The sequence below is a fragment of the Pinus tabuliformis genome, chromosome 8 (genome assembly GCF_031772625.1).
Source record: "Pinus tabuliformis cultivar Carrire ecotype Pingquan chromosome 8, CPIR1, whole genome shotgun sequence".
Lineage (NCBI taxonomy): Eukaryota > Viridiplantae > Streptophyta > Pinopsida > Pinales > Pinaceae > Pinus > Pinus tabuliformis.
The window spans coordinates 2,079,512,262-2,079,538,596 of NC_142294.1; the positions used below are offsets into that span (position 1 = coordinate 2,079,512,262).

General features: G+C 38.1%; 1 protein-coding gene across 1 annotated transcript in view; it reads right to left on the reverse strand.

Annotated features, from left to right (window-relative positions):
- LOC149244827 (disease resistance protein RUN1-like) overlaps positions 1-26,335 on the reverse strand; it is a 104,437-nt gene that overhangs the window by 56,247 nt on the left and 21,855 nt on the right. The window lies entirely within an intron of this gene.

Here is a 26,335-nt window from a genome sequence, read left to right on the forward strand (position 1 = left end):
CATAAAAGATTTATGGAAAACATAAGAAAACACAACTTTAAACAAGAGATGATACTTATTTGTTTCTCGCTTTACACAGGGATCTTGCAAAATATCTTATCTTTATTCCTTGGTCCAGCAAGCCAATCCAGTCATTGATACAATAGAATTTTGAGTTGAGAGAAAAAAGTCTATAAAAATGTCTTTGAATCCACTGTGCATACTTCGCAATGTGAAGTATTTATACAAAAATAATTACAAAATATCTCATAATAGTCTGAGATTTAATCTAGGGAATAAAAATATCTTCCAACATGAAGATAGAGACAGATGGAAAACTGCATCATGTTGTCCCTTTTATTGTGGTGTTGCTAGCTGTTTCTGTTGAGTTGTGAGCCTTTTAGGTTGGCTGGTAGTAGTGGTGTTTTTATGCTGGAACCTTATTTTCTTTGATCTTTTACTGATACTCTTTGATTCTGTTACTCTTTGACCCTCTTGATCTGCCTTTTACCTGTTTCATCTGGCTGTCTTCAGATTTACTGTGGTAAACTTATGATCTGAAACTTTTTATAGTAAATCTGTCATTTTCTCCCACCATTCTGCCTCAGGTAATCTTAATTTTAACATTCTCCTGTAAATTTCATCTACTTCTATGTACTTTGAAAAATTGGGCTTGGTAAGAAACAAATGTTTCACCTCATGTTTTAAGAAAAACGGGTTCTCTAATGTATCATACAATAGTTTACCTGTTAGCAAGGCTTTAATAGCTGATGTGCTTGCCTATTCCTTTGCCAACCTTCTTAACCTGTCACCATAGTCCAGCTGGGTCATAAGTTTATCGTTGATGACCATTGGACTGGGAAGGCCTCTCTCCCTCAAAATTTGAAACTTAGCCATGAACTTGTCAATGGCTATCTGCATGGTGTGGCACTTCTCTTCCAGGTTGAGCATGAGGTTTCTTTTAGAGAGAACCTTCTTAATTTCCGAAATGAATTCAGTTCTATCCTCTATGTCAAGCTCATGGAGCTCATGCCTGTTCTTACTGTTCAAAAAGTGGATGAGTCTATTTGCATCCTCTGGCTTGTCTCCCAGTTCTTCTTTTACCTTTGCAATAGCTTCAGTAGATACTTTCAATAATTATGTCTGCTCAAATATTACCTGTATTGATGGTCAAATATCATTGACAAAGTCAATGATATTGGCCCAGAGCATCTCATTGATCTGTCCTAGTGGTTTCTGCAGTGTTAAGTCTTTTTCTAGGACTTTGATTTTATCATCCATACTTTTGGCCTTTTGTGGTTCTTCTCTTTGCTAAATTTGGGAAAGTTTGCAATCAGTTTCTAAACTTGCCACTTTCTCCTTTAGCTTTTTTAGTTCTTTTGCCTGGATTAACATTTCCTCCATGGCTTTTTCCAATTCTGTTGTCTTCTCAGTTGATGTTCCTGCTGTTGTAGTAGAATCAGTGGTGATTGGCAGTGTTATGGCTGGTGGAGCTGTAGGTGCCAATGATTCTGCCATTTTTGAAGGAACTGTTGTTGACACTGTGGGAATGGCAGTTCTGGAAGTGGTTGCCAGGTCACTCTGTTTGGACTGAATCAAAATGTCCAATTCTTTCTCTGTTTCTTTGAGCTGGTCATTTAGCTTTAGGACTAGGTCCATAAGCTCTTCATGTCCTTTTTGGGCTTCTAGGACCTCCATGGTTTGTGGATGATGTAGCTGAGGAATTTTGAGCTACTTCTTTAGTGCAGCTATATCATCATTCTTCTTCTTTATTAGCTTTTCTGTGGCCTTTACATCTTTGGGATCATGTCCCAACTCTATGACTAAGTCCTCTAAGGACTTGATTATGGTATCCTTGGCCTGTGAGGAGGCCTTCTCCAACTGGAACTATGCTGATATATTATTCAGAGAGTTTTGCAGTTGGTGGGCAGCAATTGCTTTCCCTATCAAGGTGGAGTATATCATCTCCCTTGTCTGTTTGTGCAGCTCAATTTGGTCAATGGGATGAATATCCCTTTCCAGTGCTTCAAAGTCCACTGTCTTGAAATTTGTCAGTCCTTTGCTGCTGAGTGGTTGGTTGGATGAATGACATTTACATTTTTCCCTCTTTAACATCAAAGGCTGACATGAGCCTTATTTGGTTTGTAGGAGTCATATTTAAATACTGTGCATAATTTTGGGCTTTCAGCCTCTCATTCCTAACTTTTATTTCTTTGTATCTCTCTTTTATATCTTGATTTCTGTCTGCTAGCATTTTGAAAGAGGATACTTCCACACTTGCTGTATTTCCACCATCTGGGTCTGTGATGTTGAAGGTTCTGGGATACCTCCAGATGGAGTGGCCATCCTACTCCCGTCTTTCTTTGTGCTTGCGACCTCAACTGTCTCTTTTGTATATTCCTATTCTGAGACAGGATTCACTCCTTGTCTTTTAGCCTGGCTTGTTTCTGCATAGGCTTGTGAAGTAGTGGCCCCTTCCCTGTTTCTTTTGAGGTTTCTCTCCTCATTTAGAGGAGTCTGTAGGACTGGGGGGGTGCTCATAGTGGCCTCTAGTCTATCTGACTGTTCTGGTACCTCTAATTGTTCAGGTACTTCTGATTGTTTAGGTACTTTTGATCCTTCTTGCACCTGTGACTCATCTTGTACCTGAGAATCTCCTGGCCCCTGTGATTCTCCTTGTACCTGTGATTCTCCTGGCACCTGCAGGAAAGAACCCTCATCAAGTTGTTTCTCTAAGTCAATAAGTGCATTTTCAATGTCAACTTTGGTGTTGTCCTGATCTACCAAAGTCCCTTCTACCCATTCTGATTGATTTGCAAAGGCTTCAATTTCAGGAATGGGGTGATGGATGAAAGGTCCCAGCTTGACCTTTTGTCTTTTCTTAGTGATAAACTCCAAAGGGTCATACCTCCAGGCAAAACTCCTTTGGAACTTCATGCTTTGTAATATCATATCAGCTTCATGGCCTGCTTCCCTTGAATTACAAATAAAGGGGCCTAATTGGTCTTTGATTTTGAAGTTGGCCTTCTTTTTGGCATAAACAAAATTGGTTTCATCTGCACTGATCATCTGCCTGTAATACTCTAAAGAAAATAACCTCATTGGGAGGTATTTGGGGAGCTTGTATGGTGGTAACATGCATCCATAGATCCTGATCTCAGTATGGTTTTGGTACAAGTACCAATCACCTACCTTGGACTGTTTTGACAATTGCAGGATTCTTTTTATGTCTGCACTTATTCTTGGAGGAGGGCTTCCTATCAACATTGTCACAACTAGATACACAAATAGGTCAATGAAGTCAGAATATGAGTATTGGGAGTGATATTTGTGTATCAATGGGGTCCATAAGATTACTGATCTAGGTTGACCTTTAGTGTCAAGTTTTTGGAGAGTAAATGGGAACTTGTCTGCTTGAAAATATAGGAAAAGGTGGTATAAGACAGAGGAGTATTTGAAGACTCGCTCATTACTCATTCTCAAGAATTGGTCATGCATTTTGTCGACTATAAACTCAGCATAATCATAGATGATGGCAGGGGGATGTCTTGGAGTAAAAATAGACATGAAAGCCAGGATGATTTCATCTATATACTCACTGGTGGTATAACCTAGGACTCTAGATATCATTGCTACAATGTCTTGACCAAAGGGGGAAAATATGGTAGCCACATATGGAGGGGGATCTCTTGGGATATGATTTCCCTCCTGATGAAGGTTTGAAACATTTCAACAAGTTTACCAGTGGTAAGTTTGGGGAATTGGTCTAGTAGATTACCAATTGACAGAGGGGTTAGGTTTTGTCCTGGCTAAAATTGTAGCATTTCATTAATAGATTCAGTAGTGATGGTGAAGAGTACAGCCTGGTTTGGGGACATCACTGCTCTTTGGCTGGGGATATAGTTTGCATGGCAGTAATGGACAATTTCAAGGAAATTATGCACTTCTGGGAATTGGTACTTGGGAAAATTGGATTCCCAAAGCCCAATTTTGTCAGCATGATTTAGGAATAGGTCTCTGTATTTGCAATATAGTTTCAGTGGGGATTCTAGGACAGAGGTGTCCTTAATTTGAAAATCCTTATCGGCTAGAGGGAGATGGTCTAAGTCTAAATGAGGAGTGGAAATGGGTCTAACGTCCATGGCAATTGGGGCAGCCATTCTTAGTTCTTGTGGATTTGAGAACAGAGGAAGGGATTTTCATTTTTTTAGGGCAATGGAGTTTTACTGCAGATTAGGCTTGGGTTGCTTTGAGTTTCCTTTAATTAATTCTTTACTTTAATTAAGAAACTAAGTAACTGGTTCAGAATTTGACAAGGTTTTCCAGTGAATTTTGGCTTAAATACCTGGAATTTGAGGAAAAAGGGCTCTGAACAAGTTAACCGGCAACTGCGAATGGTCGAAGAGGTTGTGTGTAGACTGGAAGGCGAAATGAGTGCTCGGTGGCGTCTTTAGGGTGGCCACTGGACGTAAGTGGTAGCTTCGACGTTCGCAGGTGTGCGCATGGAAGTTTTCAGTTGAAAAAGGATAAAAACAAATGATTTTGGGGCTTTTGGCTTTATGCGCGAAAGTCAACTTTTGGCAGGTAAGGTGAACAGTGGTTATTTTGGCGTTTAGCTGGGTGAATAGTGACAGTTTGTCGTGTAGCGGGCAGGTAGTAAGTGGTATCCATCGCACCGCTTTTGGGCGTTGGGTGGTATTAGGGGGAGGCCGCCCGATTCCATACATTGAGTGACACGTAGCATCAGGGGCCTGACGAAAAACAGCTTTATCGGGCAGGTAATGTTTGGACATCGAGCCCACCCGATATGGATAATAGCCGTCAGATGTGATGGGAGGCGATCACACGGTGATCGGGCGTGGGAGTTGCGCAAAGGCTAGTGGGGGGGCCGACAGGTGATTAAGAGCGGCGGTTTTGATTAAATGACGGATTAAGGAGAGGTTAAGGCGTCCGGTTCATTATCGGAGGGATTTACTTAGTCGAATCACAAATCGATTAATTAATGACTTTTTTGGGGTTTGGGAAAAAAATATAGTTTATATTTAAACTAGGTCTAGGGATATTAAAGTAAGGGATTTAATAAATACATACGGGAAAAGGGTATTTATTGGGAATTAATATATATTAAAGTTAGAAATTAATATGGACATGGCGGAAATGAATTGCGCTAAGTATAATATATTTTTGTGATTTATTTGTTTTTCACATATAAGCATTATAACTTAGGTTAAAGTGCTTTTGTGGGTTTTTTTGGGAAAAAAGGTTTTTATATGGGGTTGATTATTTTTCCTAGGAAAATAGTGTTTAAACCTTAGGAAAAAGGGGTTTAGTAGGAAAATGAAGGGGGATAAATTTTTATGAAAGGATTTTCGTACTTATTGCCTATTAGTCATAGAGCCGAGGGTTCAATCCCTCCAAAAGTCAAAGAAATGCTCTGAGCCTCTTTGACTTAAAGGTTTTGGTACTTTAAACTTTGTTTATAGGAAATTAGTAAAAGAAAGGGGTAAAGTGAATGGGGGAGGTTAATTACTTGACTTTGTGAACTTTATGCATGCTCATTTGCTCACTCATATTTGAAACTTTCATGATGAGAATGATCAATATGCTTTTTGTTTAACCAATCTTCATAACTTTCTACAACCTTTCTTCTACTTACCCATCTACTCATCCTACCATTTTTACTTCTCTTTATTAGGGTGCATTTAAGCTAGCAAACCCTTATAAACATTTTTCTTTTCTTTACAATAGAAATCTAGTTATATCCAAACTTATTACATCCAAGGGCTCAGATTAAACAATTGAGCTCCTTTTATTAACTCTACCTATCTGATTATTTGCAAAGTTTACACTATTTGGTCAGATTTTCATTCTCTATCTATAAACATGAAATTGAAAACATGAAATAGCCAAGTTTAAACATTTGGACTATCATGGATTGTGGCAAAGATTACAAGCTGCACATAATCATTTATTCTGCATAAAAATAAACTAGGAGTGGCATTTTGGCTTGCTCACTTTCATGGTCTTTTTTCTTTTCTTAGGGTTCATATTTTTCATTTTTTTTTACCTTCTAGTTTTTTTTTTCGTTTGAATATTCTTTTAGGACATACCCTCTTTACATTTTTTTAATTTTTTGAATATGGAAAACATTTGCACAAGCAAAGATATGTACAATATTACAGGTTTCAATCTCAGTCATTCAAAATTATGACTCCTATTGGTATAGGAACCTGTTGTGGCCAGTAACAACCCCCCTTCTTATTTAGTTTTATTACTAATACTAAATAAGTGGGGACCCTTCAAAATAAAAAAATAAATTAGCACTTATATTCCCTTTTTGAATAAATCTTACTATCATAAACTTAGGAGAACACCCGCAAAAAATCCAAAAGGACTTAAGTTTTATGATAAGTTCGAACAAAATCGTTCTCTCAATAATAAAGCGTCGCATCGCAAAAAAATAATGGATGACGCCATATAAGCAAACTACTAAGATTGCGAAATCACGATGCGAGAACGAACACTTAAGAACCTCATCGTGCGTCGCAGTTTTCATATGCCTCAAGTGTCACTTAAGGTAAAATACCTCAACCCGGCGATATGCGATAACACATCTCGCAAATCGCATCTCACAGAAACATGTGGTGATAGATGATTGTTAAACATAACGGATTAGCGATATTGCAATCTGCGATATTGTGAAGCAAATCACAAAATCACTTTATTGCAGATCTGTAGGGCTCATCGTTCAAAAAAGTTTTATTTTTTTCGTAATTCGATGCCAAGTTATGCGCATTAATGTTAATTTAATGAGTTAGTTGATGATCATTAATGAGATAAGGTTTAGATCTGATCGAAAGGTCATTTCACGTAGGGTGGTATATTTTATATGATTTCGGCATTAAAAGCTTTCCTGTCACCTTATTTCTTATCATTACTCTTTCTTTATTTGTAAATTGCAGGAGCGGAAAGCAGAAAGGTATAAGTAGCATTGTTTAGAGTATAATGGGAAATAAGTGAAAAGCTTCGATTTCTGAAGACAAATAAATGATGCCCTTATACATAGACACCACCTGTAACAGAGACGCCGGCATAACTACTTGAGAAGGCATGTACAGTCTACTCGAAGAAGAAAATCCCAGAGTAATGGAGGTTAAAGAAACTGCAGACTCACGCGGGTCATCTGAGGTGTCAATTACAAAACTTGCATGTTCATTCTTGCACCGGATAGCGGCGAGACCCAAGATTCTTCCATACATGGACATGGTCAAATGGGTATTGGATAGTGTTGTCATAACAGACAGACAATTTAAGACTCAAAGCCAAGAACTCATTGGGTCATTCACTCCACAAGATTTAAGGCTCATGTATCATCTACCAAAGCCGCAAGTAACCTACAATAAACAGTTCATGGAGAAGTTCGCTAAAGAAAATGAGGATTTGGCGGAATGCACCAAGGACTGGTCGACAAGGGAAGAACCACGAAAAAGGGATAAAAACAGTATGTACAGTATTGGTTCTCTCTCTTCCCCGTATTGCTTTGCTGCTGCTATGCTCTGTAGACTTTTTGGAAAGCCCGACGTCAACAAGTTTTCATCTGAATGGCTACCCCTATTAGATGCAGCCACTAATGCTACTATTGTGGATTGGGCTAAGATATTGTCTGATAATTTAGCTACAACTATTTGGAACTACCATCCAAAAGAACTACTACTCAGAGGATTTATCCTCATTTCTATTTAGCTGCTCATGTTATGGATATAATCTGTTACGTTTCCAAGTTTCCTTTAATGGGTTGGAAGTGGACTACTCAGAATCCCTTGCCCATTCACATTTATCATAAGGAATTATGGGATTCCAAGTTTATTCCGTATTTTTACAAAATTTGTTATGGAGTCATGTTACCTCTGCACAAAATGTTGTATAATAGGGATGCTCCGAGATTTCCCCCCGAAGCGGAAGTTGATATTCTCCCTGTCACAAGATGGTTTGGAGAAGAGATTTTCACCTATGTCAGAGTATTTGGAAGCATTGCTTCCCCTCATGTCCTACCCTTATATGTCCCTGATAAATTATTGGCGCGAGAGATTGCCTACCAAACCTGCGGGGTGGGAGGTATGAGCAAAGAGCTGAAGGACAAGAAGAAGGCCATTTGGCCGCAATTTCCTGTGGCTTGTGGGGCCTTTTCACTATTTGATTTAGGTCATGCATTCAAAGAAGTAGACAATATGTTATGTCTACGATTGTTCAAATTTCCAGGGAGACAATTTGATCCCTATGATATCATTAAGAATTTCACTACTGCCATCAAGATAAAAGTATTTTCTAGAGAAGACGATCTTTTTGATGATACCTTTCAACAGAAAAGTACACTGAAAGAAGTTTTGCACTCAGCCAAAATTCAATTTCCCCTAGCAGAATTTCAAGAATTCAAATTGTACAGAGAAAGGAGATTAGCTAACATCCCCTTGGATAAGTTACGCTTGGAACCAATAAGGGAGCCAACTCCCAGTATCAGTCTAAGTGGAAGTTCAGGCACAGACAAGTCCAGATCTAAGTCTGGGAGAGAATCACCAGAACGCTCTAAAAGGTTCGAGAGTGACCATAATAAAAGCGAAGGGTCAGTAAGAGATACTGCCCAATCTAAAGAGCGCCCAGAGCAACAAGTCTTGACTACTCCACAAGTAAATCTTCCCCCTCTCATCATCCAGCCACCAAAGCCAGTAAGAACTGAGCTGGATAAAGAATGGGAGACATTCAATGAGTTGATTAATACTGAGGAGCAGAGCACAAAGACACCTGAGAATAATGTACAGACAGTGACTGATATGGTCATTGGAACAGTCAGCAATGCTCCAAAAATGGAGCATATTCCCATTACCCCATCTTCTGAAATCATGCTCAAAATAGAGGAAATTCCTCCTCTAGATGTATTTTATAGTCCGCAACATAAGGCAGTGGTAAGAAGGCAAAGAAAGAAAAGGAAATTGGACAACGTGCTCTCACCTGAGGCGGAGCAGTTAGACGTCCTTTGGCGAGATCCTACCACTGACCCTACTGAAAATCTCACTAAATTATCTCAGATCGCAGGAGCCTATGCTTCTGCGACCATTGACAAAGCGTCCGAGGTACAACAATTACTGAAGGATAGAGAGGAACAAATACAGATTTTGCAACAATAGCTACAGCAAGCCAGTGCCAACCACGAAGCTGAGGAAAAGTTAGAAAAGTTACAGCAAGATTTTCAACAGATGCAGTTGGGATACCAGAACAGTTTGGTCGAAAAAGAAAATCAGTTGCAGGTTATGCTAGAGATGCATAGAGATGATCCCAAGCTTACAGAGTTTGTCACAGAAGCCCTTGCCTTAAATGACCAACTCTTGCAACAACAAGAAACATTATGCCAAAGAATATTGCAATGGAGCTCCTATTGCGAGATAAGCGACAAAATCACTAATCAAGTTATGGACTTGCGACATGATTATGATTTAATTGATAAAAGAATTTCTGATTATTTGGCTTGGCAGGAATCAGAGGAAGGAAGAAAAGCAGGCGCGCCTAGAATCAATGAAGCCCACAAAGAAATGCTCTTTAATAAGTGGGATGCATAGATCAGGAAGGCAGAACAAGCAGCAGAAGAAGCAGCCACAGCGGCAAACAATGTCATTGACTGTGTCAATGAAAACCTACACAGAGAAAACCTCATATCAGAGACCACTCCAAGATTTCTCCCAAAGGCACAACATCTGCAGACAAGCTAGAGACAAAAGGCTGAAGAAAGAGCAGAGTCCATCAAGAAGTTAACCAAGTTGAATTGGGATTCTTACTAGCAGTACTTGGTTAAACCACACAGTCAATGCATGACTCTCAAATGCCTTACTAACTCTGCCGAGAAGATAGCGCCAGCACTTGCCGATTCTGTTTTCGCAGGGCAACTAAAATTGGAGGTTGGCCAACCAACTCTCCTCAAGCCGATGCTGAATGCTTGCGACCACAAAGAACAGATACATAGATAGTTAATTTCCAGATTCAGTTTTAGTTTTAGTTTTGATTTATTTTTTCCTTAGATGAGGATGGTCATTTAAACCTCCTCCTATATTTTTGTAATAGACTATTTTTAGGATTTAGCTAGTAGTATTTCAACCCCTCTCATGCATTTAGAGAAGGGTCCTGAAATTTGTCAAAAATGTTTCCTCAGAACATGCACTTCTGCACCCTCGGAGGAGGTTTTGATGAATGAATGGAACAAGATTTATTGATATCTATGTTTAATGTCTGCTACTGAAATGCACTTTTGTACTCTTAGTAGATGTTGAATTAGGAAGAGATAAATCATTATTGCTGAAGCTCATGAGTAGAACTTGTTATCAATGGTACTTTTATCTCTTAATGATTTCTGCTTATGTGTTAAGGTGATATTTATGTTCAGTTATTTATATATGAATGCTTGAATGTTTGAGTTATCATTTGGCACTTCTGTACAGTGATGACTATTCTATTTATGCTTAATGTATGAATGACTTATTATGCGATATGTTTCTCACAATTGTTTCGGCTAACTTTTTATATGAAACGATTCATTTTTATTGAATTCTTTTCTCATAGAAATTGAATGATCTTTATTAGCAATTACTGTTAGAAATTATTTTAGATCGCATAACTGAAAGGTTAAATCCCGGGTTAGTTTTAGAATTATATATTTCTATTCATTAGAATACAATTTCATATTGTTAAAATTAGATTTAGAATAAAAGCATTTTACTTGGCAACTATTAGAAAGGAAATATCAATTCTCATCACACACACACAAATTGGGAAACTGGTCCCATTATCCCTAGTTGGACCCACCATCCCAAACGGAAAAGGAGCTGCTTTCAAGGTCCGGACCGGGTGGGTATCCCCCTTATTGTAGACCCGATTTTCGGGGCTTCAACATATTTGGCGCTAGAAGGAGGGCCCGAACTGTGAATGGCTAGTAAATCTAAATCTAAATACCATTTTGAGAGTAAATCGCTCTAAACATCTCCCCCGACTTTTCAATCACACTTGGAATCTTTAAATCTTGAGCGAGAAGTCGATAAAATAACAACCACTGCCACAAACCCGAACATTTCAGAGAAATCTACTATTGAACCTCCTGAAGTTGAATCTTTGATCCATAAACTTCAAGGATTTTCTATATCACCCCAAAAATCTGAAATATCTCAAGGTAGTGTGACTTCGCAATATAATCCTTCTCATCCTCTTACCAGATTGCAGAGTGAAAAGTTTGGTATCGAACCAACTGAATTACCTCTACCTAAAAGGAAAAGAGCAAGGAAATCACCTAAAGGGTCTAATAGTGAGACTCTTTCATCATCATCATCCATCTCAACCTCTCCACTGTGAAGTCAACCATCCACCCCTCCACTTCAAATTGTTGTCCACCAGACTACTGGAACTTCAACATCTGCTTCTCAATCATCTGGAACTGTAATATCCTCATCTTCCCAACCACAAGGAACATCTTCTGTGCTTTCCTCTGTTAGTAGTTCAACGATGGCCCAAACCCCATGGAATAACCCAGGGGCAGTCTTAATGCTTGCGCCCTTGAGTCAAATACCGGCCCATCCTAAAAAATGGTTGCCTAAGTTTAATCCTGAAGCAGGCATGCTAGCAGAAGAACACATAAACAACTTTATGTTATCTGTAAATCTAAATGGAGTTACTAATGAAGATGTTGTTGTCCGGCTCTTCCCTTACACTTTGCAAGGAGCAGCTGGATCCTGGTATTTTTCATTACCATCAGGATCTATCACTAGTTGGGATATTTTCCAAGAGCAATTCTTGACTAAGTTCGGTGATGATAGGTCTACTGCAACATTGATCAATGATCTGTCGAATCTTAAGACTAAATCAAGGGAACCTATCAAAGATTTTAACTCGTGTTTTAATAAACTTTTGAATAAAATTCCTACCGCTTCCAAGCCTAGCGAAGAAGTTTGAAGTGAATGGTACATATCTGCTCTACCATCAAACATAGTGATCTTCGTTGATAGGGCTGCCAAAACAACATTGGCTGATAATATGAAGGAAGCAATAGCGGTAGAAAAACGTATCATAGCCTTAGAAAAGAAAAACGTTGTCGATGAACGAAAATCTAAGAAGGTCACTTTTAGAGAAGATCCCAAGAAAAAACAATCAAAAGACCCATTTGATTTAGAAGGATTGCAAAAAGTTTTGAAAACCATGTCTAACGAAATGGTTGACATTAAGAAACAAGTAGAAAAGACTTCCTTTAAAAAGCCTTACAAGCCTTACAGAAAAAATCCTTCAATTGATTCAAAGCCTCCCAATGCTATCACAAATGCAGAATCAGAAGAAGAAGAAGAGGAAGTTTCTAACGAGGAACCTACTGATGAAGAAGAAGTTGTAGAAGTACAGGGAATGTGGGACTTCATCCTCCCAGACGAAGAGGATCAAGAGGCATCACCAGTCAGTACCAGAAGTAGAAATCAACTCGATCCTCCACAACCTACTCCTAAACAGAAGAGCGCAAGCTCGATATCTAAAGATAAAGTCGCAGGTAAGAAATCATCACCCAAAGCAACTCAAACAAGCCCAGTCCAATCTGATTCACCAACTCCATCTAAAACATTGATTGTTTCTAATGAGATGGAGTATAATATCGTTGAAGACATGAAGAAGACTAGGGCTAACATTACTTTTCATGAATTGAGCAAATTAAAACATCAACAAAAGCTACTTTTGAAAGAGTTACACACAATACCTGTTGCACCTCTGCCTGTCGTTGTAATCTCGCAAGCTTCTCATGAGATGGGAAGACCTCCAACTAATGTGACTAATAAAGTTGATCCAAACAATATCGCTTTAATTGGAGGAAGGTCAAGATCTCATACTCCCCCATTTCTTCTTACTTATGAAGTTTTCAACAAAAACTTGCATAATTGTTTGGTAGATTCAGGAGCTTCATCTAATATCTTACCTAAATCAATGTGCAAAATTAAACGTTCAACCTCAAAAATCTGCAGTACGCATAGTTCAGCTGGACCGGTCGCAGGTTGAAGTGATCGGTGAACTAAATCAGGTTACCATAAGGCTGTCATCTAATCCAAAGGTATGTCAAGTCATTGATATTTTAGTTGCAGACATTCCAGAATTTTATGGCTTAATTCTTAGTAGGGATTGGTCTGAAAAGCTTCATGGATACTTTGCAACCGATTGGTCACATATGTGGCTCCCTTACAATGGTAAACCGAATCAGATAAAGGTTGAGCGAGAAAGACATCAAAAATATATAGTGACGGAATTGGAAGGAGAAAATGAACCTATAGCATACAGAAAAAATATAATTGGCAACTATTCTGTTGACTCTTTCTTAGGAAATTTTAATGCTCATACTTCGCCTTACTTAGAACATTCTATTTTGTCTCAAGTAGAAAACTTTTCTCAAACAGATAGTTCTAAATGTGTTAATTTTATAGATAGCCCTGTAAATAAATCTTTATTTTGAAAGTTACTTTTTGATGGTTCTAAGTCTAACGATGGAGCAGGAGCAGGATGTGTATTAGTTAGTCCAAAGGGAAACAAAACTATGCTAACTTGTAGACTCGAGTTTGATTGCACCAATAACATTGCAGAATACGAGGCTTTAGTCCAAGGATTATACAAGGCAATCGGATTAGATATCAAGTATCTACAAGTCTTTGGAGATTCTGAAATTGTTATTAAACAGGTACGAAATACTATACATTGTCTATCAGGTCATTTAAAGCATTATCAATCTTTAGTGCAAGATCTGACTGAACATTTTATAGCATTCAATATTTCACCAATTCCCAGACTCCAAAATGCTAGTGCTGACCTCTTGGCAAACGTAGCTTCCAAGCTCATTCCCTCAGAAGACTATAGCCCAGACAAATTCTCAATCGAATTGATCTTTAGACCCTCGATTCCTGATAATGTTACAAACTGGAGAATTTTCAACGATGATCCTAATATTGTAAGCTTCCTCACATCAGAGGGATCTTACACTAATCAGATAATTGATGAGGACCAACATGACAAACAGTTGCAACAAGAAAGCACTAATAATGCTATGCCAAAATCAGTAGTCAAGTTGGAAGACCTATATGATTTGAAAGACCGATTCAAGAGATCTACCAATTCAAAACTTCAGAGTTCAACTCTGAACTATGAATTAGTAAATCTAGGAACTGATACCAAGCCACAGAATATCAACCTAGGTCTTGGCCTAGCCCCTGAAGAAATATTAGCTTATGTTCGTCTCCTGAAACAATACAAAAGTGTCTTTTCCTGGAACTACAATGACCTTAAGACTTACGACACTTCTATCATTCAACATACTATCCCAATGATAACCGATGAAAAACCTGTCCAGCAAAAGCTGAGGAAGATCCATCCTAATCTGGAAAGCCAGATTAAGTCTGAGCTCAACAAATTATTGAAAGCCAAAATTATTTTTCCTGTTTGACATTCTAGATGGGTTTCCAACTTGGTTCCCGTCATAAAGAAAAACAGAGACATTAGAATTTGTATTGACTTTTGAAACCTTAACAAAGCCTGCCAAAAGGATAACTTTCCGCTGCCTCCCATGGAGCAAATATTGCAAGCAGTTGCAAGATCAGAATTAATGTCCTTTTTATATGGTTTCTCCGGCTACAACCAAGTTTTGGTCCATCCTGACGATCAACTAAAGACCACGTTGTGGTACTTACGCATATCAAAAGATGCCTTTTGGTCTGATCAACGCTGACCCCACATTTCAAAGGGCGATGGACATCGCATTTAAGGGATTAATAACCAAATCAGTAGTAATTTACTTGGATGATATTACTGCATATTATAAAAAACGTGGTAATCATCTTAGAGACTTAAAACAGATCTTCCAACGTTGCCAAAGGTATGGGATTTCACTTAATCCAAAAAAGTCCTTTTTTGCATTAAGTGAAGGAAAACTTCTTGGATTAAATCTGGAATCCATATTGATCTCGATAGAATTAAGAAGATTTCCGAAATACCCTTGCCTCACAACAAGAAAGCCATACAATCCTTCCTTGGCCAGATTAATTTTGTTAAGAGATTTGTTCCAGACTTCTCAAGGATTGTATCTCCCTTACAAGAAATGACTAAAAATAATTCACTCTTCAAATGGGGCCAAGAGAAATATGAAGCATTCAATCTGATTAAGCAAGCGATTGTAAATGCACCATCCTTAGCAACTCCAAATTTTTCTGATCCTTTCATTTTGTATACATTTTCCTTTGATAGATCATATGCTACGATACTCACTCAAGCAAATCAAGACAAGGTGGAAGCCCCAATTGCCTTTTTCAGTTCAAATTTACAAGGGGCCGAATTAGGTTATTTTAATGTCGAGAAACAAGTTTATGCTGTTTTCAAAGCGATCAAATAATTCACTCTTCAAATGGGTCCAAGAGAAATATGAAGCATTCAATCTGATTAAGCAAGCGATTGTAAACGTCCCATCCTTAGCAACTGCAAATTTTTCTGATCCTTTCATTTTGTATACATTTGCCTTTGATAGATCATATGCTGTGATACTCACTCAAGCAAATCAAGACAAGGCGGAAGCCCCAATTGCCTTTTTCAGTACAAATTTGCAAGGGGCCGAATTAAGTTATTTTGACATCGAGAAACAAGTTTACACTGTTTTCAAAGCGATCAAGCACTTCAAACCCTTCCTTCTTAAAACCCATACAAAAATCATAGTACCATTTCCAGCGGTAAGAAATCTCTTAGTACAGAAAGACGTGGGTGAGAAAAGAGCAAATTGGGTTACTGCCTTACAAGAATACGACGCTGAAATTAAACCAACAAATATTGTAAAAGGTCAAGGCTTTTGCAAAATGCTAGCTGGAGCATCGCTTATTTCCGAAATACCATCTTCAAATCAAGAAGTACAAATGTATGAGGTAAGCCTAAACGATATTGAATCATTATATGCTGATATCATATTTTATCTAAAGAATGGATATGCTCCTTCAAACCTGGATTATACAAAGAAAAGAGCCCTAAGATTGAAGGCTAAGCAATATCAACTCGTAAACGATGTACCTTTTAGAATGAATTATGATTTTGTTCTCCTTGGATATCTTGAGAAATCTGAAGCTAGAAAAGTGTTGCAGGAACTCCATGATGGACTAGCAGGTGGACATTATGCTGGAGATGCTACAGCACATAAAATCTTGCGCGCAGGGTACTATTGGCCTACACTATTTAAAGATGCGCATAGCTATGTAAGGAAATGTCAAGTTTGTCAAACTGCTGCTGGAAGACAAAAGAAACCGTCGTTGCCTTTGCAACCAGTCAATATCGATCAACCCTTTGATCAATGGGGATTGGATATAATAGGTGAGATCATTCCTCACTCTTCTAAACAACATAGGTATATCCTTACAACTAGAGATTATTTTACTAAATGGGTAGAAGCAGTTCTTCTCAAGACAGCTAATGCTAAACACATCATTGATTTCATAGCTCAGTTCATAATCACTAGGTTTGGTTTACCCTCTGCTTTAATGTTAGATAATGCATCATATTTTTCTCGCAATGATATGACTGAATTTGCGCTCAAAACAAGGTTTAGGCTTAAATACTCTGCCAATTATTACCCACAAGGGAACAGGTTGGCTGAATCAACGAATAAAAACTTAATCAGAATCATTAAGTGAACCATCGATCAAAATCATAAGAATTGGCACAAATCTTTGATGTATGCTCTATGGGCAGACCGAATAACGCAGAAAGCCTCCATTGGGACTTCTTCCTTTAATTTCGTTTATGGGAAAGAAGTGGTTCTCCCAACTCACCTAGCAATTCCCTCTTTGGCCTTAGTTCAATTTATTGACGAAACACCAACTTCATCCTTACCGCTAAAACCACTGCAAATCCTTAAGCTAGAAGAGCAACGAGAACAAGCTAAAATAACACACGCTCATCATCAAGTATTAGTAAAGGCTTCTTTTGATTCAAACATGGTATCTAGAAAGGACTTTCAAATTAGAGATTTAGTTTTAAAATGGAATAAGGCTCACGAAGAAAAAGGTAAACATACGAAATTCCAACGAATGTGGCTTGGCCCATTCCAAATTGCGGAAATCATAGATCCATCCACTTTTATGTTGCAAGATTTAGCAGGGAAAAGAAAATATTTACCTGTTAATGGGCAGATCCTCAAAAAATACTTTCCATAGAAGATCGCTTCTTCTATTTTTTGTAAATTAGTCCTCTATTTTGATAATAAAACCAGTTGTAAATGTTTACGTTTGGAATTCACGAAAAAGACTAGTATTTCTTTTAGATTTTGTTTTTCACTTGTATAAATAGAACTGATTTGGAAAATTGGTCATTATTATTGAAAGATACAGTGAAAAGCTATAAGCATGGAAATGATACTAGTTTCAACCTTGCGAATTTTGATAAAAAGCAACCTTTAGTGGGAATTTGTTTTATATCAGTCAATGAAAAGCATCAATAACAAAAAACGAAGATTCTCTATAGAAAATCTCTTTCCAAAAACTCTATCATTGTCGTCTAGAGCTATTCTTAAGGAACCAATGACTTCCTCCCCACCTAGAGAATTACGAGCTTCAAGGAATAATCCAGTGATACACTGTAAACTTAAAAAATAAGAAGTCTCATCACAAGCCGACTTATCATGATCATAGATATTATAGCTTGCTGACTTTGCCAAAACTGCATACCACAACAGGGCAATGACTCAAGATTGTTGCAATCAAAAGACAAGGGGTCTCATCACGAGCCAACTTGTTCAACAAAGTTATAAATCAAGTGAGTGGCACTGTCATAATTTGGCTACCAAACCAAGACATTGTTCTTTAAGAATTAAAAGAAAATAAAAGCAATAAGTGTGGATATGGATTTCCCTTTGAAAATCGTATATTTCTCCAAGTAGGATACATGATCATTGTTGGGTAACAGGTAACCCTGTCGAGGCTATAAATGCCTGCTGGCAGCAGAGGCTCTACCTACGACAAATGAGCATATTTAAAACTGATTTACAGAGGAGATTTTGTTTTTATCTTTATAAACCAAGTAGTGGCTGATGTAAATACAATGACTAGCTTTAGGAAGTAAATAATCAGAGTTAACATAGAAGAAACAAACTATCATTAACAGTTGAAAGCATGATGTACTTTATCTTTCTATAATAAAGTTTGATTTTCCAAAAAACCCTTCTGTTTTGGAAGTTTAGAAAATTCAAAAGAAAATTAGAGATAACTGGTTCTTCCAAGTGAATCGCCAATTGTTGTGGCCAGCAACAACCCCCCTTCTTATTTAGTTTTATTACTAATACTAAATAAGTGGGGACCCTTCAAAATAAAAAAAAAAAATTAGCACTTATAATCCCTTTTTGAATAAATATTACTATCATAAACTTAGGAGAACACCCACAAAAAATCCAAAAGGACTTAAGTTTTATGATAAGTTCGAACAAAATCGTTCTCTCAATAATAAAGCGTCGCATCGCAAAAAGGTAATGGATGACACCATATAAGCAAACTACTAAGATTGTGAAATCACGATGCGAGATCACACACTGAAGAAGCTCATCGCGCGTCACAGTTTTCATATGCCTCAAGTATCACTTAAGGTAAAATACCTCAACCCAGCAATATGCGATAACGCATCTCGCAAATCGCATCTCGCAGAAACATGTGGTGATAGATGATTGTTAAACACAACAGATTAGCGATATTGCGATCTACGATATTGTGATCTGCGATATTGCGAAGCAAATCGCAAAATCGCTTTATCGCAAATCTGCAAGGCTCATCGTTCAAAAAGGGTTTTTTTTTCGTAATATGATGCCAAGTTATGCGCATTAATGTTAATTTAATGAGTTAGTTGATAATCATTAATGAGATAAGGTTTAGATCTGATTGAAAGATCATTTCACGTAGGGTGATATATTTTATATGATTTCGACATTAAAAGCTTTCCCGTCACCTTATTTCTTATCATTACTCTTTCCTTATTTGTGAATTGCAGGAGCAGAAAGCAGAAAGGTATACATAGCAATGTTTAGGGTATAATGGGAAAGAAGGGAAAACTCTGATTTCTAAAGACAAATAAATGACGCCCTTATACACAAACAACACTTGTAACAGAGACGTCGGCATAACTACTTGAGAAGGCATGTACAGTCTACTCGAAGAAGAAAATCCCAGAGTAATGGAGGTTAAAGCAACTGCAGACTCATGCAGGTCATCTAAGGTGTCGATTACAGAACTTGCATGTTCATTCTTGCACCGGATAGCGGCGAGACCCAAGATTCTTCTATACACGGACATGGTCAAATGGGTACTGGATAGTGCTAACATAACAAATAGAAAATTTAAGACTCAGAGCCAAAAACGCATTGAGTCATTCACTCCACAAGATTTAAGGCTCATGTATCATCTACCAGAGCCATAGGTAACCTACAATAAACAGTTCATGGAGAAGTTCGCTAAAGAAAACGAGGATTTGGCGGAATGCACCAAGGACTGGTCGGCAAGGGAAGAACCACTAAAAAAGGATAAACACGGTATGTACAGTACTGGTTCTCTCTCTTCCCCGTATTGCTTTGTTGCTGCTATGCTCTGTAGACTTTTTGGAAAGCCCGACGTCAACAAGTTTTCATCTGAATGGCTACCCCTATTAGATGCAACCACTAATGCTACTATTGTGGATTGGGCTAAGATATTGTCTGATAATTTAGCTACAGCTATTTGGAACTACCAGTCCAAAAGAACTACTACTCAGAGGATTTATCCTCCTTTCTATTTAGCTGCTTATGTTATGGATACAATCTATTATGTTTCCAAGTTTCCTTTAATGGGTTGGAAGTGGACTACTCAGAATCCCTTGCCCATTCACATTTATCATAAGGAATTATGGGATTCCAAGTTTATTCCGTATTTTTACAAAATTTGTCATGGAGTCATGTTACCTCTGCACAAAATGTTGTATAATAGGGACGCTCCAAGATTTTCCCCCGAAGCGGAAGTTGATATTCTCCCTGTCGCAAGATGGTTTGGAGAAGAGCTTTTCACCTATGTCAGAGTATTTGGAAGCATTTCTTCCCCTCATGTCCTACCCTTATATGTCCCTAATAAATTATTGGCGCGAGAGATTGCCTACCAGACCTGTGGGGTGGGAGGTATGAGCAAAGAGCTGAAGGACAAGAAGAAGGCCATTTGGCTGCAATTTCCTGTGGCCTGTGGGGCCTTTTCACTATTTGATTTAGGTCATGCATTCAAAGAAGTAGACAATATGTTATGTCTATGATTGTTCAAATTTCCAGGGAGACAATTCGACCCCTATGATATCATTAAGAATTTCACTACTGTCGTCAAGATAAAAGTATTTTCCAAAGAAGACGATCTTTTTGATGATACCTTTCAATAGAAAAGTACACTGAAAGAAGTTCTGCACTCGGCCCAAATTCAATTTCCCCCAGCAGAATTTCAAGAATTCAAATTGTACAGAGAAAGGAGATTAGCTAACATCCCCTTGGATAAGTTACGCTTGGAACCAATAAGGGAGCCAACTCCCAGTATCAGTCTAAGTGGAAGTTCAGGCATAGACAAGTCCAGATCTAAGTCTGGGAGAGAATCACCAGAACGCTCTAAAAGGTCTGAGAGTGACCATAATAAAAGCGAAGGGTCAGTAAGAGATACTGCCCAATCTAAAGAGCGCCCAGAGCAACAGGTCTTGACTACTCCACAGGTAAATCTTCCCCCTCTCATCATCCAACCACCAAAGCCAGTAAGAACTGAGCTGGATAAAGAATGGGAGACATTCAATGAGTTGATTAATACTGAGGAGCAGAGCACAAAGACACCTGAGAATAATGTACAGACAGTGACTGATATGGTCATTGGAATAGTCAACAATGCTCCAGAAATGGAGCATATTCCCATTACCCCATCTTCTGAAATCATGCTCAAAATAGAGGAAATTCCTCCTCTAGATGTATTTTATAGTCCACAGCATAAGGCAGTGGTAAGAAGGCAAAGAAAGAAAAGGAAATTGGACAACGTGCTCTCACCTGAGGCGGAGCAGTTAGATGTCCTTTGGCGAGATCCTACCACTGACCCTACTGAAAATCTCACTAAATTATCTCAGATCGCAAGAGCCTATGCTTCTACGACCATTGACAAAGCGTCCGAGGTACAGCAATTACTGAAGGATAGAGAGGAACAAATACAGATTTTGCAGCAACAGCTACAGCAAGCCAGTGCCAACCGCGAAGCTGAGGAAAAGTTAGAAAAGTTACAGCAATATTTTCAACAAATGCAGCTGGGATACCAAAACAGTTTGGTCAAAAAAGAAAATCAGTTGCAGGTTATGCTAGAGATGCATAGAGATGATCCCAAGCTTACAGAGTTTGTCACAGAAGCCCTTGCCTTAAATGACCAACTCTTGCAACAGCAAGAAACATTATGCCAAAGAATATCGCAATGGAGCTCCTATTGCGAGATAAGCGACAAAATCACTAATCAAGTCGTGGACTTGCGACATGATTATGATTTAATTGATAAAATAATTTCTGATTATTTGGCTTGGCAGGAATCAGAGGAAGGAAGAAAAGCAAGCGTGCCCAGAATCAATGAAGCCCACAAAGAAATGCTCTTTAATAAGTGGGATGCACAGATCAGGAAGGCAGAACAAGCAGCAGAAGAAGCAGCCACAACGGCAAACAATGTCATTGACTGTGTCAATGAAAACCTACACAGAGCAAACCTCATATTAGAGACCACTCCAGGATTTCTCCCAAAGGCACAGCATCTGCAAACAAGCTGGAGACAAAAGGCTGAAGAAAGAGTAGAGTCCATCAAGAAGTTAACCAAGTTGAATTGGGATTCTTACTGGAAATACTTGGTTAAACCACACAATCAATGCATGACTCTCAAATGCCTTACTAACTCTGCCGAGAAGATAGCACCAGCACTTGCCGATTCTATTTTCGCAGGGCAACTAAAATCGAAGGTCGGCCAACCAACTCTCCTCAAGCCGATGCTGAATGCTTGCGACCACAGAGAACAGATACATAGATAGTTAATTTCCAGATTCAGTTTTAGTTTTAGTTTTAGTTTTGATTTATTTTTGCCTTAGATGAGGACGGTCATTTAAACCTCCTCCTATATTTTTGTAATAGACTATTTTTAGGATTTAGCTAGTAGTATTTCAACCCCTCTCATGCATTTAGAGAAGGGTCCTGAAATTTGTCAAAAACGTTTTCTCAGAACATGCACTTTTGCACCCTTGGAAGAGGTTTTGATGAATGAATGGAACAAGATTTATTGATATCTGTGTTTAATGTCTGCTACTGAAATGCACTTTTGTACTCTTATTAGATGTTGAATTAGGAAGAGATAAATCATTATCGCTGAAGCTCATGAGTAGAACTTGTTATCAATGGTACTTTTATCTTTTAATGATTTTTGCTTATGTGTTAATGTGATATTTATGTTCAATTATTTATATATGAATGCTTGAATGTTTGAGTTATCATTTGGCACTTCTGTACAGTGATGACTATTCTATTTATGCTTAATGTATGAATGACTTATTATGCGATATGTTTCTCACAATTGTTTCGGCTAACTTTTTATACGAAACGGTTCATTTTTATTGAATTCTTTTCTCATAGCAATTGAATGATATTTATTACCAATTGCTGTTAGAAATTATTTTAGATCGCATAACTGAAAGGTTAAATCCTGGGTTAGTTTTAGAATTAGATATTTCTATTTATTAGAATACAATTGCATATTGTTAAAATTAGATTTAGAATAAAAGCATTTTACTTAGGAATTATTAGAAAGGAAATATCAATTCTCATCACACACACACAAATTGGGAAACTGGTCCCATTATCCCCAGTCAGACCCACCATCCCAAACAGAAAAGGAGCTTCTTTCAAGGTCCGGACCGGGTGGGTATCCCCCTTGTTGTAGACCCGATTTTCGGGGCTTCAACAGAAACTAACAGTGGCTCCACTTGGGGATGGCATTTCCTGGTGAAATGTCAAGAACTTTGTAGATCAGTAGCCTTCTGAATTACTGTGATCTTTCATGTAACATTTCCCTTTATGCTTCTGCCTTATTACTATTTATGACAGTAAAATATTTAAAGCTTAGGGCCTTCTCTTCAAGCTTTAACTCCAAAAATTCACCATCCAATTAACTCTAGACATTTGAAAGTAAAGTATGTACAAATGCTAAGTGGAATTAGTAACTAGGTTCAATATAGTGTTTAATAATTCGACCATTTACTGGTCCACCTTCTGCTTCTGTGCCATCCATTTCTCTTAGGAAGAAAGCATTATTACCCCTGAAAGCATAAATGATATATGGGCCTTTCCATAGGAAGTCAAACTTCCCATGTTTACCTTTATCTTCCCTCCTTGAGTCCCATTTCAACACTTTGTCCCCAAGGTAGAAATTCTCAGCCTTGGTTCTTCTGTCAAAAATCTTCTTGATCCTCTCTTGCACAACTTGAGATCTAATATACACTTCTTCCCTGGTTTGTTGTAAGTGAATTGTCTGGTTGATTCTTCTTTGGATGTCATTGGGTTCAACCTGCAATTCTTGAAGCAGCTTCATCACTGGTGTTCCCAGAGAGGAAGGAAAGACAGCTTCCATTCCATATACTAACTGGTAAGGAGAGGTACCAATTGATTTCTTTGTGGTTAACCTGTCTGCCCACAAGGCATTTACTAGCTTTTTATTCCATGTCTTCTTGTTATCCTCTAACAAAGTTTTGATGATATTAACCAGACTTTTGTTTGAGGATTCTGCTAATCCATTTCCTTGAGGGTAATAAGTTGTAGAATGGCCTAGGGTTATATGATACTTATTACAAAAATCAATCATTCTCTTGGATTTGAAAGCTGTTGCATTATTAGTGATGATTTTGGTTGGGCATCCAAATCTGGATACGATATTGGCCTCAAGGAATGTTATGATAACTGTGTCAGTGGCTTGCCTTTTTTAGGTGGTATATCAGTAACAACTATGTCCATAAGAATGGTCTTAGCAGGGTACTAAACTAGGAAAACACACAAGTCCTTTCTAAGTCCTAGGCACTTAACTTGGCTTGAATCAAATGAAAATAGGTCTTTGTAAGGTCTAGTGATATCCAAGTTTAACTTCTCCATAACAGATTTAGGCATTAGATTGTGTGAAGTCCCAGAGTCTAGCATGGCATTGTGTAGGATTTTATCGTGAATGTTAAGGATAATGTAGAAGGGTGGTACCCTGCCTTCCACTGGTTTTCCATTTACATCAGGACCAAAAATGAGTTCAGGTTGATCATCAAATAAATTCACAGAATCTTCATTCTCAACGAAGTTTAAATATTTTCTTATTTGAGATTTATAAGTTTCATGTTTAATCAGTTCTATTAAAAGAACTGATATTTTCAGTTTGGCCACCTCTGCTCCCAGATTGAAGGGCAAAGGGGATTTGTCTGTTGGAATGTTTGGAATTTTAACAGCAGGGTTTGGAGTATTTTGTTCTTCTTTTTCAGTGTTTGGAGTCTCTTTTAGTGGATTTTGTAACACAGTTTCTGGAGGTTGTTCCCCTATTTCTTTGGAGGGAACTGAAGTGGAAGGTTGCTCATCAGAAGGTTGGTCATTGGTTATATCTTCAATAGTGGGACTGGGAGGGTTCTCATTTGGTCTAGAGAGGATTTGGAGAGTTTTTGTGATGGGAGCTACTTTAATATTTTTAGGCTGACTTGGTATTGCTTTCTTGTTTTCGTATGGAGCATCAGTGTTCTTTTTTCTCCTCAAATTGTATTGTTTATGCACTTCGAAGATAGCAAAGTCATACCCTTGCTTGTAATTGAATGATTCCCTGGATTGGGTCTGCAATTGCTACAGCGTATGCAGTTCTTGATCATCTTGAGTTAGGAAGACTGTATCTTCTTCATCCAATCCCATCAGATTTATCTGAGTGTCTAGTTAAGGGTCATCTGAATGTGAAGTTTCAGCATAATTCTCTTGGAAAGGAGGCCTAATGTTTTGGTCAGGTCCATTCTTCCCAGTGTTCTGGTTTTGGTTTTTCCTAAAGTTTGGATTCCTTACTGGAGGAGCCTGTTGATTATCCCACTGAGGCTTTCTCTCCATACTGTCTATCCTATTCATAAGTTTCTCCATACTTTTGGTAAGAACATCTATTTTAAGGTCTGAAGATGAGGCTTCATCTTTAACTGGGATTCTCCTCTCATTTCTAATCCTAGCTCTCTTTGCTAGCAGGTTGGCCTCCACACTCACAACAACACTCTGCATGTCTTCTAAAGTAGGGAGATTTTGTTCTCTAAGTTGAAAAGCCATGTCTGTATCAAATCCATTAGGGAATCTAATTAAAGCTAAACCAGGCGGGGGTCTAAGATCTACTGGTATGGCATTATATATGTTGTTAAATCTAGTACAGTAGTCCTGAACTGTTTCGTTTGATCCCCTCTTAATGTTTTCATATTCAGAAAGGATTTGAAGAGGGTTGTTTTTCTTCTTCCACCTATTTAAAAATTTCTAGTAAAAAACTTCTAAACTATCCATACTATTGTTAGGAAGAGATCTAAACCATGTTCTCACATCTCCTGCTAGAGTTTGGGCAAAAATTCTCATTTGGACATATCCAATGTCAATTTCATGTAATTCGAAATGGTCTATCATTTTTATTGTATGATAATGTGCTGTGTAGGATCATGTGCCATTAAACAAGATAATTTTACTCTGATAATCTTGTGGCATAGCACCCAATTGGGCAGGTAGTACTAAAGGAGCATATCTATTCCCCATGGCTCTAAGCAGAGTGGGGCTAGATTGTGGGGTTGAGGTTCTCAGAGATAATACAATAGTGGATGGAGAACTGGGAGTTGAGGTATTAGGGGATGATACAATAGTTGGTGGAGAACTGAGAATTATGGGTGTCTGATGGGTAATGATATGTTGGTGAGGAAGTGATGGTATCAATGGAGGTTGGGAAACAATCTCGGAAATAGAAGGAAATGATGGTGAATTGAAAGGAGTGGATATTGTTTCAGAAAGTTGAGGGATTTCAACAATAACAGAGGATGACTAAGGTGAATTTAAAACATACTCACCAATTGGTTGGTTTTCCCTTTGTATTTCGAGATATGTAATGAATTCAGGGTCTAAAACAATCTTATCAAGAGCAGTTTCAGACTGGGTTTTAAACAAGGACAAATCAAAAGTTACATCAAAAGGGAGTTCCTCTAAAAACAGAAATTCATCCGGACATGACTCTGCTTTGACTGAAGGTGTAGGGCTAAC